General features: G+C 42.7%; 1 protein-coding gene across 2 annotated transcripts in view; it reads left to right on the forward strand.

Moving 5' to 3' along the window:
• The window catches only part of nrxn2b (neurexin 2b), a 760536-nt gene that overhangs the window by 482703 nt on the left and 265466 nt on the right, over nucleotides 1-12367 (forward strand). The window lies entirely within an intron of this gene.

Consider the following 12367-nt stretch of genomic DNA (forward strand, 5'->3'; position numbering starts at 1 on the left):
TGGTTTTCTATTTCTAGGTTTACATACGTTTATTTTTTCTTGATTTCACTCAGAACGCCATACTTAAAGACACAATGAATACTTTTTTATTAAATGTATAGACACGTACAAAAATATATATTCCCTCTCAGTCATTACTTATTACTCTCTAAAATTGTGTGTCGTGTCAGTATCTGCACAGACATTTTGTTTTGCTGTGTTTGGGATGTTTCTGGGCATCAACCTCTATGTAAAACGTAGCGACCAGGTTCCAGATTGTAAGCACGCATCCAAGAGAAAACTACTAATATGGATGGACACTGTCATTACCCGATCCATACCGGAACACCCAATCCGTTCAGGTCATATCCTCTGACCAACGGGCTGTCCTGACTGTTCCAGGTCAATGCCTAACCTCAACCATATATGCACATGTGTAGAACAGATTGGTAATTCACCGCCACAGCGCTTAAAAAAAAGTTGTTCCAAAATGAATCTGGGAGTGGTTTACATCTGCCGGCGAGCACCATCACCCTTATTGAGCCAGGGTAGAGGGGCCAACTCTGAACCTTGTCTTTACAAACCGCGGCCGCCAAATCCTACTCATTCTGCCTTCAACTCAACCAAATGTGACAGTTACAAAAATGGTTTGTGCTGGCATTTGATTTTTTTTTTATTCACTTGTATGATTTGTATCCACATATTCCCATCTCTCTCTAACCGGCTTTTAGTGCTTCACTGCTTCCTGTTTTGTTCACTTGACATCATGTGAACTGGCCCATTCCTTTTGTTTTGATTTACAGATGTATAGAATTGGAACTGTTGTGCAAATGAACAAAATAAATTGATAGATTGTCCCCACCCTCAGCGCACATTCATTCTGCTTCCTGGAGAGGTCTCTAAATGCCATTATACCAGTGGGCCCGCGCCTCAGATATAAATATTAACAGCGCAGTGCCTGCCACGCCAGCTGCTATAATCTGTTATATGTAATTGTATATTCTTTTTATTTTTCCGTCCATCCCTTTATATTCCCAGCCTCTCTTTGGCTCATATTTGGCTCATACCCTCCCTCTGTCATCTACATCCTCCCGTCTGTCCCACTTTGTGGTGCGTGGCTTTCATGATGATTTCGCAGGTGCACTGTAATCTGTTCCAAAGCATGAATTATCACAAATCAAATAGTGTAGGAACTGAATACACTACCCTCACTGCTAGGAATAGAGCATCCTGGTTGCTCCCCAAGTGTGGAGAAGCATGTCCTGATCAGTCCTTGCTTTGTGCCACACCAACGGGGACATGGATGGCTTATCATATCGTGTTTTTGCCAATAGTGGATTGATGTGTAAGATGGGTAATGTGATATAAGTTTACACTGTAACAGCCCCCTCAATCAATGTCATCGCCCTTCCTGTCATTGGAGAGTGGCACTGCAATCAGCACCGCTGCTAGCACTCTCAACCAAGAGTGATTACAGTGGATGAGAGGGGACGAGCAGTGGAGCTTTTTCACTCTTCTTCTCTAGTCTCTGTCTTTTTTCTCAGCCCAGCATCTCATAATCATCAGAGCAATGTAGCAAATGAAATGACCATGGTGTGCAAATAATGTGCTATAGACAAGAAAGAACATGTTATATACACAGACAACAAAATACTTATAAGAAGGGAAATAATATCACTTAAAGAAAGTGGTTTCTTTTGTAACCTTTAGGAACCTTTAGAAAAGGAGAAATGGCAGAGTGGACAGGTAAAGGGAAGCTGTCGATGATTTGTAAGAATTTGGTGGGATGTGTAGCTCTTCCTCCATGTTAATCTCTAATGTGACAGGGCTGGACACACATCGGCCTCGGCATAGCACAATTGGCAACAGCAGAGGAGATTATCCAATACCCACTTTTTTTAATCGCACTCGCATTGTGCACTTTTATGTCCGTGCACCGATGCAAATTGGTGAATCTTCCCATCACTATACTATGCACAACACAAAGTGCTTAGTAGTTTTTCATTTAAAGCAATTTAAAGGAATACGCCACCGTTTGTTGAAATAGTGCTTATCATGGTCTCCCCTGGCTGTAGATAGGTGGGCCAAAGCATTTTTTGTCTCAGTGCAAGTAATTAGGTTGTTTTTTTTGTCTTTTGTTGGCTCACTTTTACTCACAACATGCTAACCGGCAACATAGGATTCCATTCGCTATGCTAAGCTAACTAGCGGCGGCGCTGCCGGTGTTGCACCGGACTAAAACAATGTATGCACAAAAAATGCGTTGGCCCACCTATCTACAGCTAGGAGAGACCGTGATAAGCCCTATTTCAACAAACGGTGGTATATCCCTTTAAAGAATTGTATGTGATAATACATTGCCTTTGAAATCCCTCCCTTTCTAGTGCCCTCCCTGCTTCCATATATCATCTATTCTAATCTACACCCTGTGCTTTGCTTTGTAGTTGTCATGTTTCTTAGCCACACTCTCGTGGTCCTGCGATAGTGTTAAATCACTTTAACGGCCTTTGTGTGCGCCACGAACGCTCTTCTAATACAGCAGGACAGCTCAGCGTGCCCTGGGTGGGGCGCGGTTTGGCGGTATGAATCTTTCCGCCTCACTGACTGACGGATCTCATAACAGCAAAGAGTGAGGTCAAAAACAAGTTGATCTGATGAGACCATCTGCAGAAGCTGGAGAGGCATCTGTTAGGCCAAGGGGTAGTCATCAAAATGAATCTGTGTCAATCCACGAGAACTGCAGATGTGTTCTTTCACTGTTGCCGTCTTGCGGTTTTCTAACAGTTGCTGCTGTATTTTAAACGATAATTCAAACGATTCTGATAAATTTGGTTCTGACGTCTAAGATTGGTTGGACTACGAACGGACTGTCTTAAGTACTATGCATTTTAAATGGGGCTTTCATTTAGAATTTTCCAAATCACTGTATAATATTAAGCTGGAGAGGATTGTAAGTGAACTTTTTTGGCAGGGGAATTAGTGGGTCTTGTGAGGCCAGAAGGCTCCATCTACATCTTTAGGCCTGTTAGACATAATTTGATACCTGATAGATTCAGCCATGGTGACTTTGACTTTTCAACAACAGTGTAAAGGTCTCCATCCTCTTTCCACTAGCCTGCTGTCTCTCTTTCTCTGTTGGCCTCATGCCTGGTGTATCCCGGGCCTCACCCTAAACCTCCCCTCCTTCTGCCTATCTACTACCCCCTCCTTGCCTCTCCCCATCCTTCAACTCTCTCCCCGAGGGCGTCAGGAAGCTAATGGCTTTGAGCTGAGTCCTCGCCATTAATCAGGCCCACATTAGCCAAGCCCATACACAGCTTTGGACTAATGTATACACAGGAATGAGAGGACCCGTTGAGGACAAGAGTTTACAGATGGAGAGACAGCACAGGGTAGTGAGGGGAATTACAAAGTAGGCCAGGGACATGGTGAGGTTGCAGTGTCACAGTTAATTTATACTGTCTCCTCTAGAGGTTACGTCTGTGGCACCTGCCTGTAACATCCGCAGCCATGGGTTTTATTGGTTTCTAGGATTTCAAGTGAAAACATCACTCCATGATGGTTCAATACAAACAGCCAAAAAGAGTGTTACCAAGCACATTTAGCAAGTGATTTGTCTTTGTTCCGATTCCATAACCAATCTTCTACGTTCAAGCCCTTTAGCGATACTATTCCAATTTATTTACTAGGCAGACAAGACTTTAAACTTTTATTAGCAAGACAGAAAGTATTAAGTATTTTGCAATGCATGACAAAGAAAACAATGTAGCCAACAATGTAATTTCTTGGCAAATGTTATGCAATTTAATTTGAAATTCAAAATGAATTTTCATGTTTTTGCTATTTGGTAATAGGCTTAATGACATTTTTTTTTATTTACATTAACTATGTAGACAATAATGGTAGCTAGGTAGCTATTCTTGGCCTCCACATCAGACTGAGTGACGCTAAATTAGCGTTTAACCCCACTGTTTGCTTGCTGTGTATGGAGAGTGTTAAAGCAGTATCTTTAAATTCCCTTTATATTGCAAGGTTATGAACTCTCCACCTCAGTTGAAATCCACCTGGTTAACCATGGCACCTTTGCTCCTGCTGTGTTGCAGATATTCAGTTCAATGCCACTAATCCATTAATTACTTGAAACCTGACAGCATGGTCTCTCGCGTGATCTTGTGATATTGCGACAATCCAGCAGCTGTGCAAAGTTAACGAGTCCACAGGGATCCTTTGATTAGCTTTGGCCCTCTGCGCTACTGTTTTTGTCTCTCCACTCATGCCCACTGTACACCCAACATCATTATGACTTGGAGGAATGTGCTGAGCTGGGAGGATGCAGACAGCAATTACCCAAGCCAGAGAGTCAGCAAGCAGCAGTACGCCATTGGCTCCGTTGTTAGACAGAGACAACACCGTGTTCTCCGGGTCGGATAGTCCTCATCAGAGCCCGAATCGCTCTGTGACTGACTATTCTGTCTTTGGTCGCAATGAGAGAGAAGAGGGAAAACACAAAAAGGGCCATTTTAATAGGCTGCAAAACGAGACTATTGGAGTGTGGGTGGAAAAAGACGGGGAGATACCCAAAGGCACTGTGATGTGATGTATCACTCTGCCAATAGTAATGGCAAGTTGGAAGCTGGAATGATGGTGCACGGTCACATCTTTAAAAGTATCTGAGTGACTGCCTTTTTTCTTCCCTAATGGAATCCACACACAAAAAATTACCATCGCTTGTTTTTTCAGGTCACATATGTTATAACCCAGGAAGTGGTGACATGTCTCATCTAATGACAGCAGATGGGGGGAAAAAGGCCCCCACCCACCCGACCCCACAAACCCTTCAATCTTGTGTTACTCTGTGATGCTCACTATTGCAGCAGACCTTGCTTCTGGCCTTCTTCTAAGTAGGATTATTTTCATTTTGTGTGTATGTTGTGTTTTGACACTGTTAGTTGATATAAGTGAACATGCTGAGTGGCAAAGATCAACAGTGAGTTGACTTTCCAGCATGGGAGGTTCCTTTGCCGGTACTTAAAATGAGTGAATTTCCATTCCTACAGGTTTTCCCCACAGTTGCAGGCTTTCTGCATCTTGCATGACAGAGGCTCTGCCAAGGTCTGAAATATAGATGAGGGGGTGCGGAACGGCGTGCCATTTCAGGACCTCCATTATGACTGTGAATCAGAGCATTCTCCTCAGCGCTGAATAATTCATGCAGAGAAAGTATCTGCTTAGTCAGATTTTTATTTTCTTCTACCTAATGTTGGGAATGGATAGAAAACAGTCAGCCGGCCCTCGTCCTAGAGTAGCTTAGAGTTTGAGATCAAGTTCGAGTCAAAGGGGCTTATGAAGAGAAAATAAAAACTTTAATCTTTGCAAATGGCAGGTGGATCTTGAAAGAGAGCTTGTCCATGGGAAAAAAAAAAAAAATCTGTTTTCCATGAAGTCTTTTTGCAACCTACAGAACTGCAATGAGAGGAGAAAGGAGCAGGTGAGGTGGAGGATGAGTTGTGGGGGGAAGGGGGAGAGAAAGGCTGTTCCGGTCGCCCTCTTTATTTATTCCAGCTCTCAGTGTCCCATTACTCACGCAGCATCCTAAGAGATCTTACTCATTGAAACCCTGTTAAAGCCCTGCGTCAGCAACATAGACAGACAGACAGAGAGAGAGAGAGAGAGAGAGAGAGAGAGAGGAAGAGAGGGCAATAGACAAAACAGAGGTGAGACAAAACACTCGTCCTGCTCTCAGGCCCATTTTTCCTGAGTGTCTCTGCCGGTGGTTGCTATCCAAACCTCCATTAGCCTCCATGAATGATTAACAGGAACAATGACTGCGTTAGCATTGAGCTATTGCTCCTTACACTGCTGGGACCCACACCCCTGTGAGCAAGTGAGTGGGTATGTAGACAGACAAGGTTGAGAAATTAGAAAAAACTGTGCCAAGAATGCCCAGACTGAGCTAAAGGAGCAAATTAAAGTTCTTTTTGGAACTACTCACCCGATCCATCTTGCTGCCGGATGGGTTTGTGTCAGGGGAATCAGCGTGTGTGGACTTCTTATCTGTTTAAGGTGAAATGGCTTGGGCTAGAAAACTTAGTTTTGATTGGTTTAGAAAGTTTGAGATTGAGTTTATCATTTATATATTTTTTTTATATATATATTTATAACTGAGGAACAGGAAAACGCCTTAGAACAAAAACCTTTTCCCCCAATTACAACTGTATACATATTAATACATAATATAGAAGGGGGGCAAAAGAGAGGGAGGGCAGTAGTGATAGTATGAAGAGGAAATAGACAATACGCGCTTTTTTTAAACGCCATGCTCGGTTATGTCACTTTAAAGATATGCCAATTGCTCGTGACATGTGGCGCAGCACCATCACCTGTCTCTGGGCTTGTGATGGATTGTGTCACATGTTGATGTTGTCTCACTTTCATGTTGTTTTCCATAACGTGACAGGAATAGGATGTGAAACATTATTTTCTTACGAAATTCAACGATTTGTTTTGGTCTCCCAGACTTCTGCACATGCACAGAAAACTACGTTTTAGTAAAGATTGTGTGAATGAAGACAAACTTAAATGGTCATAATGTGTTAAGGCAGTTTTCTATTTCACGTGTTTTCTATTTAAAATAGGCACCTCAGTGCATTAAGCATGTCACCAGACACTTTTTTTGTTTTTGTTTCAGCCATCATATATATATTTGCATATGCTGCAGCTTAAAAGAGGTTGTTCACTTTTCATTAACCTAAGACCTATGTGAGTCAACATACAATTGATTGCAAAAAGATACTATACTTTTAATTTACATTTTTACATTTTTCTATTTGCTGCTTAGTATCCGCAGTTTTTTGTTTTTTACCACTTCAAAGAAGCCCTAATCGATATGCTCACCTCAGCTATAAGGAGCCTTGTTTTCCGAGTTTCTCATGACGTCTTTTTTTGCACTCGAAAAGCAGCTGGATTCAGTGAAAAAGCTCTAAAAAGCAACTTTACACAACCTGACACATGACAATGTCCATGCTAAAGTCTTGGAATACATTGGCCATGTTTGAGCTGTATTTGCATGCAGCAGCAGCCGTGCTCTTCAGCTCACCCTGCTCTCTAATCTCGGTGCTCTGTGGTGATGGTGATGGTTAGGATCCATTGCTGGATGTCAAACCCCACACTCAATTGCTCCTCTCTTATGTCGGCCAGTGGAGGGCTGCGCTCCTGTAATTTCATGTTCAGCCTGTGTGTTTTCTCTCAATCAATCCTCCCTTCTTTCTTAAACTTAAGGCGCCAACCTAGTCTACATCGACGGAAAATTTCGCCGGATGTCCCTCATTTTTGCCGGATGTTCGTCACCTTCCTCTTTCTTTGTGTTGGCGTTCTAACCTCCGGTGGATTTGTGAGGACTATGGTTAACTGCCCCTCAGATCTCTGCAGGGTAAATCCAGACAGCTAGCTAGACTATCTGTCCAATCTGAGTTTACTGTTGCATGACTAAAACTACTTGTGAACAGACACATGTTCCACCAAAACAAGTTCCTTCCCGAGACTATTTTGCAGAGGCACCGTGGCTCCGTCCGGTGCTTTTCACCGCCCAAAATGATTGTGATTGGTTTAAAGAAATGCTGTGTGGGCAAGCCAGACCTTCCTCCGCAGCGCTGGCAATGTGAGACTAGGGACAACTTTAACCAATCATGGTTGGGATATCTGTCTGTTGTCGTCCTCTTGCTCGCTCTCTCTCTCTCTTTCCACCAGTCCAGACAGAGACACGCTGGAAAGAACACCCCATGTTTGATTTCAAATGGGTCAGTGATGATTGCTGCAAATTTTAGTTCCTTAGAGAAATAAACAGAAGACAGGCACAGTGTCATGTGTCTCCACATGTGGGCACGTTGAGATTCTGTGAAGCCAGTGTGCAAGTGTCTGCGAGTGTAGCTGGATGCTGGTTGCATGTGCTCAACTGTTAATCCTCCTGCATTATTATTTGCCGATATGTTGTGCGTGAGCGCTGCGGCCAGTTATTATCACCTACAGTCTTTTGCTTGCGGCCCATTTGACCGAGGTCTCCCACAGCCCGACCCAGACAGACAGAGGTGGCAGGGCAACAGAGAAGGGCGTGTGACCTGTGGCTAATGATTAGCCTTTTTTTTGTAGCTTTGAACCTAATGTGAACTTTTGAATGTGAAAATTAAAAAAAAATGAGTATTCACACATAGACAGAAGGGCTGTTTCTTTAACTTAAAAGGGCTGATGATGAAAAAAGATGGATTCAAGTTCTGCCATTGATTCCCAGAGGTCAAGGGGGGGGGCTCGATAGGTATACTGTGCTGATGGAGTCAAATGATGGATAGCAGTGTAAACAACTCACAAACATGCTCCGATTCCTTAAAGGAATCATTGTGTGTGTCCAGCCTTGTGATGAAGTGCAGTTTTCATCTTCATATGTCAGCGCCGTCCCCGCTCCTAACCCCTGTCACCGCAGAATGACCCTCATCTCCAAATTCAGGGGAACCGAGCCACTTAAAGCCACCGCCGTTCAGAGCTGCCCATGTTAAAAATTCTCCAGGCTGCCTTTTTAACCCATCTGTCTACCTCCCAACAATAATGATCAAGGCAAATTTAAAGGAGATGGCTGGGGGGAGGTAAAAGTTATAGAGGAGGGGGAGAACAAGACAAGGAGGGCGAGAGAAGTGATTAACGGTGTAATGGATGGGCGAAGGAGCTCGGGGCTTGGTTCCTGGGACACCGTGAGGCGATGAAAGATGAAGCCCAGAAAGCAAAGTGACAGAGAAAAATCTCTCCCTTTTCCATTCACTCCCCCTCCCCCCGCTTATCACTGCAAATCAGCCCTGTGTCGTCAAGAACTCCTCAGGTGCGCACCACACCTTGTGAACACTACTGAACAGGCCCGGTGGACAGGGGCAGAGAAAGAACAAAGTGATTACTTCTGGCTGGCCATGTTTAATCAGTCGCCCACTATGCTTTAGATAACTTCTGACCCACACTCGATAGGAAATTAAAACGATTTCTTTTGCTGGAGAATTCAAAGAGTAGTTTCCTGAAGGACATTCATGTTCTTAATTGCATTCTGGGCAATTCTCCAGTATGGGGTCAACACAGCGGGCCTTCTTCAGTCCAAAAGCAGGAAGTGAATTACTAGCATTCATCTCGTTATGGGTTCCCCCTCCTCCAATTCCCTGTCCCCTCACTGTCCCAGGGAGACAGTGTCCCTGTCAAAGCACACACACATATATATACACACACACACACGACAGGCACTATCACAACACTAGACATGCCTTTATGGGGACGCTTCATACTACCTTTACCTAAAACTAAGGCCATAAAGAAAACTGTAATGTAAAGGGCGATGTCAAATTGGGACATATAACCACTGCATTTAACACAGATTACAAGTGAGATCAGTTTTGCAATCGGAGTAAAATTAGTAATTAGTCAAAAAGAAATCATGATTGATGTTCTATTGTACACTGGTCCAACGTGTCCATTGTTTACTTGTGTCAAACGTTTGTTGAGAATGAAATGCAAAGGTATCGGTAGAATTATATTTTATTGATATTGTTTAATTATTAATGATATAGTATTTATTTATTGTATTGACAATACTGAAGTATTAATGTAACGTTGAATGTCTTTTGTTTTATCTTTTATGTGGCCCCCTGGAAGATACTACGGTAACAATTATTTAGGGCATCCTAAATAAATCAAATAAATAAAGCCCCATCATGTTTAAAAGCATGGTGTGAAATAGATGCTGCTAACATAGATGGGACTCATAAAATGGGACTTTCCAAAGTTTTTAACACTTAGAATAGCCCAATGACCTCCCCCAGGATTCCTGTTTGTCTTTGGTGCTTGAGAGGTGCAATGTTCTTACACTTCACACACATGTGAGGGACAACCATGTACACAAGGCATAGATCACAAAACGATACAATCAGTCATCTTTTGAAAATGAACTATTGTTAAGCAGGAAATATCCTGTTTCTGAGAGCAGGTTTTGTGTTCACAAGGTTTCTTATCCACACTGTGGATAAACACGGCTTTGCACTGACACACACGTGGCCCCGGTTAGCATTCAGCCATTGCAGTTGCTTCCTTGGGTCCAATGTCTAGACAGTAATGTCATGAATAAATACAATAGATATCACATCCATTTGGCCCTTCTGATGCATCTGTAAGCCCTGTATTGATATGAGTACCATGGAAAGAAGTGCTGCGTTGCATACTGTGTATCTCACTTGACTAAAAAAACAATGCAGGAGATGACTGTGTGTGTGTGTGTGTGTGTGTGTGTGTGTGTGTGTGTGTGTGTGTGTGTGTGTGTGTGTGTGTGTGTGTGTGTGTGTGTGTGTGTGTGTGTGTGTGTGTGTGTGAAGTCAATTTATTTATAGAGCACATTTAAAACCAACCTAGGCTGAACAAAGTTATATTATGTTATTAAAAAAACAAAGGAAGACAATAAAAATATAGACAATGAACACCATACAAACAACACACTTCTATACAAATGTCCCTAAACTAAATCATTTTCCAAAGCATAAAAATGTGTTTTAAGACGAGACTTAAAGGTCCAGTGTGTAACGTGTTTACTTGTTCATTATCAAAATCTGTGTTGCCCGTTCACAAACTTTGAAAAAAAAACAAATTCATGAATTTTTACCTCCACCATCAATTCCAAGTATTCCTTTTGGCTTGAAATTTTACATTTGCGTTTGCATGAACTGGGGTAGATGCTCCATATTCATGCTCCATCTTGAAATACGTTAGCCGGTAAGGGACATACAGGACATACTGCTCCGCCTTTCGCGTTTTCGCTATCTCATGATAAACTCACAAGTGCTGCTAATGCTGCTAATGGGTATCGTAGCTTCCCGGCCCCGGCAAGTTTGAAGAAGGAAACATGGAGGACCACACGTATTCAAAATCCAAATTTCAGGAACAGGAGTCTTCTTCTTTGCCCAGCAAAAGAAAAAGGATATTGAAAAGAGCAAGAGACTTTTTGAAGCGTGAAGGCTACCGTAGCTGTAATACATACTTTGAACTGCGTGAGAGTTGATTGCGATATATGATCTCAACACTAGATGGGAGAAATTCCCACACATTGGACCTTTAAAGATCTCGGCAGTAGAGGAGGACCTGATATGAATGGGAAGTTTATTCCAGAGTCTCAAGGCCACAACGGAGAAGTCACAATCACCCTTTGTTTTCATCTGTGACCGTGGAATACCTAAAAGGAACTGATTAGACTATCTTAGGTTCCTGGAGTGATGTAGGGTAAGGAGATCAGCAATATATAAAGGGACCAAAACCCTGTGTGTGTGCGTGGTGCGTCATCGCTGTCTGCATTATGCAGAGCAGATGCACACACAGGCGTAGAAAGACATGAGGGAATATTATGAACATACACAAACCGCGCACACAATCACGAACGGAGTCGGTTATAGAAGTAGGTCAGACCACCCCGACTAACTACCTCTTCACTCATTGTATCGCAGCCTAGCGACTGCAGACACATTGATTTTGAGTTTGGTGCATGAAAATTTCCCAACAACCGCATTTAATTTTGATGATACTTAACTACTTTCCATTGCTATAAAGTCAACATGAATTTAGAGGTATGATATGATGAGAAGTAGGGTTCTAGGCGGCTTGAGCGAGCTGGGAAATATCGTACGTTGTCTGTGGTGGAGACGATGAAGATGAGGAGGACGGGGGCGGTGGAAAGAGAGGACCAGTATCTTCTTCTATGTTGGCCACAGAGTTTACTTACAGTATGGATTGTATGCGTGTGTCTGTAGGTGTTCAGGACAGCATGGAACATGGCCTAAGAGAAAATGTGCTATATGTATGAATATGTGTCTTTTCATATTTATACACCATAAAACATTACTAGTTTCAACATGAAAACGTTACCAGGCTGTCCTCAAATGTTGTATAACCTTAACTAGTACTGTATAGTTTGTTCAACTAGTTTACTTAACTGAACTGAAAAAAATAAGACCAACTTCAGGTACTTAAAGGTCCAATGTGTAGGAATTTCTCCCATCTAGCGTTGAGATCATATATCTCAATCAACTCTCTCGTGCCACGTAGTTCAAAGGATGTATTACAGCTACGGTAGCCTTCACGCTTCAAAATGCCGGTCTCTTGCTCTTTTCAATATCCTTTTTCTTTTTCTGGGCGAAGAAGAAGACTCCGGTTCCTGAAATTTGGATTTTGAATACGTGTGGTCCTCCATGTTTCCTTCTTCAAAGTTGCCGGGGCCGGAAGCTACCATACCCATTAGCAGCATTAGCAGCACCTGTGAGTTCATCATGTGACAGCGAAAACGTGAAATGTGGAGCAGTATGTCCTGTATGTCCCTTACCGGCTA

The sequence above is a fragment of the Perca flavescens genome, chromosome 19 (assembly GCF_004354835.1).
Source record: "Perca flavescens isolate YP-PL-M2 chromosome 19, PFLA_1.0, whole genome shotgun sequence".
Taxonomy (NCBI): Eukaryota; Metazoa; Chordata; class Actinopteri; order Perciformes; family Percidae; genus Perca; species Perca flavescens.